Source organism: Heterodontus francisci, unplaced genomic scaffold (genome assembly GCF_036365525.1).
Source record: "Heterodontus francisci isolate sHetFra1 unplaced genomic scaffold, sHetFra1.hap1 HAP1_SCAFFOLD_106, whole genome shotgun sequence".
Lineage (NCBI taxonomy): Eukaryota > Metazoa > Chordata > Chondrichthyes > Heterodontiformes > Heterodontidae > Heterodontus > Heterodontus francisci.
Window position 1 is genome coordinate 2,423,755 of NW_027140940.1, and position 8,553 is coordinate 2,432,307.

At 50.3% G+C, this 8,553-nt stretch overlaps 1 pseudogene; it reads left to right on the forward strand.

Annotated features, from left to right (window-relative positions):
• The first annotated feature begins 1,176 nt into the window (after positions 1 to 1,176).
• Positions 1,177 to 1,304, forward strand: LOC137361461 (U2 spliceosomal RNA; annotated as a pseudogene).
• The last annotated feature ends 7,249 nt before the right edge of the window (positions 1,305 to 8,553 follow it).

The window sequence follows — 8,553 nt, forward strand, 5'->3', positions numbered from 1 at the left end:
GACAGGTACATACTTATCAAGGACACGCATTAGCTGCTCCTTGAATAAGCTCCACATTTCGTTTGTGCCCATCCCCTGCAGTTTCCTTCCCCATCCTACACATCCTAAATCTTGCCTAATCGCGTCATAATTTCCTTTCCCCCAGCTATAATTCTTGCCCTGCGGTATATACCTGTCCCTGCCCATCGCTAAGGTAAACCTAACCGAATTGTGATCACTATCGCCAAAGTGCTCACCGACATCTAAATCGAACACCTGGCCGGGTTCATTACCCAGTACCAAATCCAATGTGGCATCGCCCCTGGTTGGCCTGTCCACATACTGTGTCAGAAAACCCTCCTGCACACACTGGACAAAAACAGACCCATCTAAAGTACTCGAACTATAGTATTTCCAGTCAATATTTGGAAAGTTAAAGTCCCCCATAACCACTACCCTGTTACTCTCGCTCCTGTCGAGAATCATCTTCGCTATCCTTTCCTCTACATCTCTAGAACTATTCGGAGGTCTATAGAAAACTCCCAACAGGGTGACCTCTCCTCTCCTGTTTCTAACCTCGGCCCATACTACCTCAGTAGACGAGTCCTCAAACGCCCTTTCTGCAGCTGTAATACTTTCCTTGATTAACAATGCCACACCACCCCCTCTTTTACCCTCTTCTCTGTTCTTACTGAAACATCTAAATCCCGGAACCTGCAACATCCATTCCTGCCCCTGCTCTACCCATGTCTCTGAAATGGCCACAACATCAGGATCCCAGGTACCAACCCATGCTGCAAGCTCACCCACCTTATTCCGGATGCTCCTGGCATTGAAGTCGACACACTTTAAACCAAGTTCTTGCTTGCCAGTGCCCTCTTGCGTCCCTGTAACCTTATCCCCTACCTCACTACTCTCAACAGCCTGTACACTGGAACTACAATTTAGGTTCCCATTCCCCTGCTGATTTAGTTTAAACCCCCTTCGTGTGGTGAATTGTAAATACCTTCAATTCTGTGTATTTGCAAGTGACACAAATCAAATTCTCACCTTATCTCATCAACCAGAACCTGCAAGTCCATTCAAACACCCCTATTTCCTGTCTCTGTAAAGATAGCTCACATTTCCACAATGCAGGAATGTCTGAATGGAAACAGCTTTTGACACATTTCCCAACACGTTTCAGGATGAGGAGCGAGTTCTTGGCCTTTTGGCTAAGATCAAGTGTAGTATCTGTTCTTATCAGTGCTTACTTGGCAGCGAAGAGACCATGGTCATTGCCTTTTGATCCTGGGTAGGCTTTGAGTAAAATGGCTCTAACCAATCTTCGAGCTTCAGGCCAGGGAGTGCGCAACACTGTTCGAGTGGTGGTGAAGGACAAGGAAGGAGATGCACCGGTCGATCGCACCTTCTTCATCAAGAAACTCCTCCTTGATTGCTGTGGATTTCAAGCTTTGGACGTCTTCTGCCTGCAGGATTTCCCCAGCAGTGGATACTTCGATGTGACGTTCCGGACCGTGGCGGGATGCATCAAGTTCCTGAAGGCGTTCAAGGAGAAAGGGGACCGGGCGCCACTGTCGATCCTCACAGCGGAGCCGCTCTTCACGCTTCCATCACAATGGGACCGGGTGGTGACGATTCACCTCTACAACCCCCATGTTCCGGTGGTGGATGTACTCACCTTTCTAGCCAGGTACGTCGAGGTGGCCGGCAGCAGCACTGATGTCAAGGACCCCTTTGGGATTTGGACCAGCAAACGGCAGGTCAAGGTGACCTTGAAGGTCGATCCCAGTGGAGCCATCATCCACCCTCCCTCCAGCTTCGCTATCGGGGGAAGTCGAGGCTTCTTGGTCTACGCTGGGCAGCCCAGAGTTTGCCGCACCTGTGACAAATCTGGTCACGTGGGAGCCAACTGCAGCACGGTTGTTTGCAAGAACTGCAAGGAGGAAGGCCATCAGACCAAGGACTGTAAGCAGACTAAGTGTTGCAACTTGTGCGGTGTGGCAGGCCATCTCTACAAAACTTGCCCCAAACGCTGCCTCAATTATGCTCAGGCAGCAAGGTCCAAGGAAAGGCCGGGAGAAGGTTCGACGAAGGCGTCCGGTGTTCGAAAGGAGACAAGCAACCTTCTCCGCAGTGAGGAACTTCAACCTGAGAAGGAGAAGAAAGGGGAGGCAGCTGAAACCAGCGACCCAAAACCTACCCAACACCCGGAAACCCCTCCTCCACAGACAGAATCAATGGAGGAGGAGGCAGCAGATGGACAAATTGGTCAGTGGCAAGTGGTCTAAAGGGAAACCACAAAGAAAAAACATCCCAAAGCGGAACAGGCCACCACCCAAACCAGTGGCAAGAGGAGGCTATCTTCTGAGACAGACTACAACAGCTCCTCTTCACTGGACGGGGAAATGCTGGAATGACGGCCCCCTCAAAAGAGGCTGCAGAACTCCAAGGAGATGGAAGATAAAGCATCCCAGCCCCCGGGCACGGGAAGCTGTGATGGGCCCGGCTTGCCCCAACCCCAAAGCGCCACACGTAACGACGTGGCCAACGCATCCCAGCTCCGGGACACCGAGAGCAAAGACACGTCTGGCGCACCTCAGCTCCGGGAAGCCGGGAGGAGTGATGTTTCCGAGGAGGAACAGAGGGAAGCAGCAGAGGACAACCCAATCCTTGCTGCCTACAAGACCCCCCCCCCCCAGCGATGTCACCCCAGCGGAACAAACCCTGCATGAAAAACCAGGAGGGGTTTCTGAGCCCAACCAACGTGAAACAGCTGGAACACACGATGGGTATGCAGGAACATCCCGAAGGACTGGGACTAGCAAGGACAAATGGTATGGGAAGCAAAAACTAACCTTTAAAAAATGGGTGTAAGAATTGCTTCCATTAATATGCGTAGCATTAAATCCACTACGTGATGTGTTTCAACCTTGGATTACCTTGCCAAGGTCAAAGCTGACCTACTGTTTCTGCAGGAGTGTGGAATACCACACCTCAGCACCTACAGGCAGTGGTCGCGATGGTGGTCCCATCGATCTGGTCAGGGGGTAATGATTGCCGTTCCTCCGGCCTGGGTATTCTGCTGCGGGTAGGTAACTTCACCATCTCTGAAGTTCAGGAGGTGGTGGGCGGTGGACTCCTCGTAGCAGACGTAATGTACAACAACTCTCCACTCCGGTTGATCAACGTGTACGCCCTGGTACAACGCAGCGAGCGGCTGACCGTCTTCCAGCAGCTCCCACTGCTGCTGGTGACATCCAGGCCGGTCATCCTAGGCGGTGACTTCAACTGCATCATCGATGCGACTGGGCGATCCAGCAGAGACGACAGCAAACTGTACGCTACGTCCAGATTCCTGATAGAAACAGTTAAAGATGCCAAACTGCACGACGTTTTCAGCAAACCTGCAGACGGAGCGCAGCACAGATACACATGGTCAAGATCGGACAGGTCTGCCCATTCCAGGATTGACTTCCTGTTTGTGTCCCTTGCTGTCACGGTCGTATCCACAGACATCAAGCCGGTGTTCTTCTCCGACCACTACCTCTTACTGGCCGACTGTCACTTACAGGACGACCAGCAGATTGGCAGAGGGACGTGGAAGCTCAATGCTACACTGCTGACCCCAGAGAACATTGGAGGAACTCAAAAGGGATTACAAAGGTTGGAGGACCGTGAAACCCCTCTTTGAGTCGCCAGTTCACTGGTGGGAAGCGATCAAGGAGAACATCAAGAGGTTCTTCGTCCACAAAGGTGTTCAGAGGGTGAGAGAGAGACAGAGGGAAATGTCCCGACTCCAGAAAAGTATGCAAAATCTGCTCCGGTTGCAGTCGATGGGGGTCGAGGTCAAGGAGGACCTCCAAGAGGTGAAGAGCCAGCAGGCCTCGCTCTTTGCCACGGTGGCCTCCAAGATCATCTTCCGGTCCAGAGTCCGCTCCATCGAGCAGGATGAGACGTGCTCGCGTTACTTCTTCCAAAAGGTACACAGAGAGAGCTCTGTTATCAGCAGCCTGAAGGAGGAAGATGGCTCAGTAACGTCCTAGCAGTCCGACATACTAAGGATCAGCAAATCCTTTTATGCTGGGCTGTATGACGCGAAGCCCACAGACAGCAGAGCCTCCCAGTCCTTCCTGGCATCTATCACAGAGGTCTTAGATGACAGCACGAGGGGGAGACTGGACAAGCCGCTAACTCTGGACGAGCTGACAAAGGCCGTCGAGTCCGTCGAGACGAGTAAAACTCCCGGAAGCGACGGCTTACCGGTTGAGTTGTACTCGGCCCTGTGGGACTGGGTCGGCCCGGACCTGCTGGAAGTATACGAGAGTATGCTCCTGGCTGGCAGCATGTCAGAATCCATGAGGAAAGGCATCATCGCCCTCATCTACAAGCGGAAGGGGGAGAGGGCAGAAATCAGAAATTGGCGGCCCATCTCACTGCTTAAGGTTGACTACAAGATTCTGTCCAAAGTCATAGCCAGTCGAGTCAAGTCTGCTCTGGAGTTGGTGATCCACCCTGATCAGACCTGTACTGTACCCGGCAGGAAGATCTCTGATAGTCTCGCGCTACTCAGGATACGATCGCCTATGTGTGGGACAGGAGGGTGGAAACCTGCCTCATCAGCGTGGACCAGGAGAAGGCTTTTGACAGGATATCGCACACCTACATGATGGACGTGCTTTCCAAAATGGGGTTTGGGGAGGGAATCTGCAATTGGATCAAAGTGCTCTGCGCAAACATCAGTAGCGCAGTCTCAATCAATGGGTGGGAATCGGAAAGTTTCCCGATCCAATCTGGAGTCAGACAGGGCTGTCCTCTCTCCCCAGTCTTCTTTGCTTGCTGTATTGAACCCTTTGCTGAGTCTATTAGGAAGGATGCGAGCATAAGATGGGTGACAATCCCAGGCAGCGGAGGCACTCAGGTTCAAACCTCCCGTACATGGATGACGTCGCCATCTTCTGCTCGGATCCGCAGTCCGTGCGCAGACTGATGAGCATCTGCGACCAGTTCGAACTGGCCTCGGGAGCCAAAGTTAACCACGGCAAGAGCGAAGCCATGTTCTTTGGGAACTGAGCTGACCGATCCTCTGTCCCCTTCACCGTCAGGTCAGACTACCTGAAGGTGCTGGGGATATGGTTCGGAAGTGCTGGGCCGTGCACCAAAACCTGGGAGGAGCGAGTAGCCAAGGTACAACAAAAGTTGAGCATGTGGGAGCAGCGATCTCTCTCCATTGTGGGTAAGAACCTGGTCATCAGGTGCGAGGCGCTCACGTTGTTGCTGTACATGGCGCAGGTCTGGGCCATACCCCACTCCTGCGCTGTGGTGGTCACCCGAGCCATTTTCCACTTCATCTGGGGATCTAAAATGGACCGGGTCCGGAGGGACATGATGTTCAAACCTCTGGAAAAGGACGGAAAAAACGTACCCAACGTTGCTCTAATCCTGATGACCATCTTCGTGTGCAGCTGCATCAAGCTGTGTGTAGATCTCCAGTACGCAAACTCCAAGTGTCACTACGTGCTGAGGTTCTATCTGTCCCTGGTGTTGCGAAGGATGGGCCTGGTCACATTGCCGCGGAACACTCCATGCAGTTGGACCGTACGTACCACCTATCCTTCGTGGAGCAGTTTCCGTCGGAAAACACCTTCGACCACCGATCCATCAGGCAGTGGTCTGCACAGAATGTCCTCAAGGCCCTATGAGAAAAGGAGACGGTGGATCCTGTCGGATGGTTCCCCGAGCAGACCGCCAAAGTTATTTGGCGGAATGCCTCATCACCAGAACTATCAAACAAGCACCAAGATGTAGCTTGGCTGGTGGTGAGAAAAGCCCTTCCCGTCAGATCCTTCCTGCACGCCCGAAGTCTCGCCTCCTCTGCACAATGCCCCCGCAGTGGCTGTGGTGGGGAAGAGACGGTCGCCCACCTCCTCCTGGAATGTGTCTTCGCAAAGCAGGTGTGGAAAGAGATGCAGTGGTTTTTGTCGAGGTTCATCCCAAGCAGCTCTGTAACACGGGAGTCTGTGCTCTATGGGCTGTTCCCAGGGACACACACCGAGAGAAACATCAACTGCTGCTGGAGGACTATCAATTCGGTGAAAGACGCCTTTTGGTCTGCCCGAAACCTGCTGGTCTTCCAGCACAAAGAGTTGTCCACCACCGAATGTTGCAGACTGGCACATTCCAAGGTGCAGGACTACGTGCTGAGGGACGCACTAAAGCTTGGGGCAGCCGCAGCAAAGGCTCAATGGGAAAATACCACAGTGTAAGGTCCCCCCACAAAGCTGAACTGAGGGGCTGGACCCATGGGAAACCCCTCGAACTGTATCAGGAAAATTTTCATTTGCTGTAAAATGTAAAAATGTAAAAATGTAATTGGCATGACAAATATGAAATGGAAGGGTTGTGAAGCAATTCATGATTGTAATGAAGCAAACGGACCTCCTTTGCACTGTTTGTACTTTTTGACTTGGTGCTGTTTGAAACTAATAATGTAATTTTTACAGATTTTTATGAATAAAGTATATTTTGGAAATAAAAAAAAAAGTTTCAGGATGAGAAGCAAGGTACAACTCACAGATTCCCATCCCCAAATTGAGCTTTACAGTACAAAAGGTAACATAGATGAAATCCCAGGTCTCTCTGTCCTGGCACCCAATCTAACATTGCACTATTTAGTTTATATCACTCAGCCTTCCTTCCAAAATCCATCATTTCACATTTCTCAGCATTGAAGTTAACCTGTCATGTGTCTGTCCAATGATAGGTTGGATAGTAAGCTGTCAAGAGGACATAAAGAGTCTACAAAAAGATTTTGATGGGTTAAGTGAGTGAGCACAAAATTGGCAGATGGAGTATATTGTGGGAAAATGTGAGCTTGTCCACTTTAGCAGGAAGAATAAAAAGCAGTATATTGTTGAAATGGAGAGAGACTGCAGAACTGTACAGTACAGAGGAATCTGGGTGTCCTGGTACACTCCTGACTTGTCTTGTTGATGATGGACCGGCTTTGGGGAGTTACTCGCTGCAGGATTCCTAGCCTCTGAGCTGCCTCTTGTAGCCACAGTATTTATATGACTACTCCAGTTCAGTTCTGGTAAACCCCAAGGTGTTGATAGTGGAGGGATTCAGCCCAAGTGTGGATCATGTCCAGGTCTTGCTGCATCTCTACACAGATTGCTTAGGTATCTGAGGAGTTGCAAATGGTGCTGAACATTATGCAATCATCAGCGAACATCCCTACTTCTGACCTTATGATTGAAGGGATCTTACAATCTCAGAAAAATGCTATAAATGTGTAAGTGGTAGAGTTGACTGCTGAATTACAACGATGGTTTTCCACAATGTCTTCAGTCTTCCCAATGTTTCATTGGAGAAATGTGCAGTACATTTAAAAATGGATGTTGGACAAGCAGCTTCATAAAGCAGAGGCAGTAGAGGGGCCAAGAGAGGTGGTGGAGTGTTAGAGCAGTGTGTTGTCAGTGTACATGTGAAAGCTGATCACTTGTCTTCAAGGAGCAGCAAGAAGCAGAGAAAGTGAAGACAGATCCATGGGGAACTCCAGAGGTAACAGTGTGGCAGTGGGAGAAGAAGCCATTGATGAAGATCGTCTGGCTATCATTGGATGGGTAAAAGTGAAAGCAAGTGAGGTCAATCCCACTGAGCTGGACAATCATAGAGTCACAAAATCATAGAATGGCCTCCTTCTGTGCTATAACCATTCGGCCAGCTCTCTGCAAGAGCAACACTCCCAGTCCTGCTCTCCCACCTTTTCCCTGGAGTGCTGCAAATGTCTTTTCTTTAGACAATTATCAAATTCCCTTTTGAAAGCTACGATTGAATCTGCCTCCATCACACTCTCAGGCAGTGCATTCCAGATCCTAACCACTCCCTGGATAAAAAACTTTTTCCATGTTTCTTTTGCCAATCACCTTAAATCAGTGTCCTCAGCTTCTCGACCCTTCACCAATGGGAACAGTTTCTCCCTATCAGCTCTGGCCAGATCCCTCATCATTTTTAACACCTCTATCAAATCTCCCCTCAACGTTCTCTTCTCCAAGAACAGCCCCAGCTTCTCCAATCTCTCCATGTAATTGAAGTCCCTTATCCCTGGAATTATTTACGTGAATCTTTTCTGCACCCTCTTGAATGCCTTCATATCCTTCTTAAAATGTGGTGCCCAGAACTGGACACAATACTCCAGTTGAGGTCAAACCAGTTTTTTATACAGGTTTAACATAACTTCTGTGTTCTGTACTCCATACCCCCATTTATAAAGCCCCAGATCCCGTTTGCTTTATCATCCTGCTTTATCAACTCGTTCTTTCACACTAAACCCTGTCACCAGGTTTCATGGAGGCACCCAAGATCACGTCGTTGGCACCAGCTAGACCTCATTGTCACAAGGCGAGCCGCCTTAAACAGCGTTCAAATCACATGCAGCTTCCACAGTGCGGACTGCGACACCGACCACTCCCTGGTGTGCAGCAAGGTTAGACTCAGACCAAAGAAGTTGCATCATTCCAAGCAGAAGGGCCACCCGCGCATCAACACGAGCAGAATTTCTCACCCACAGCT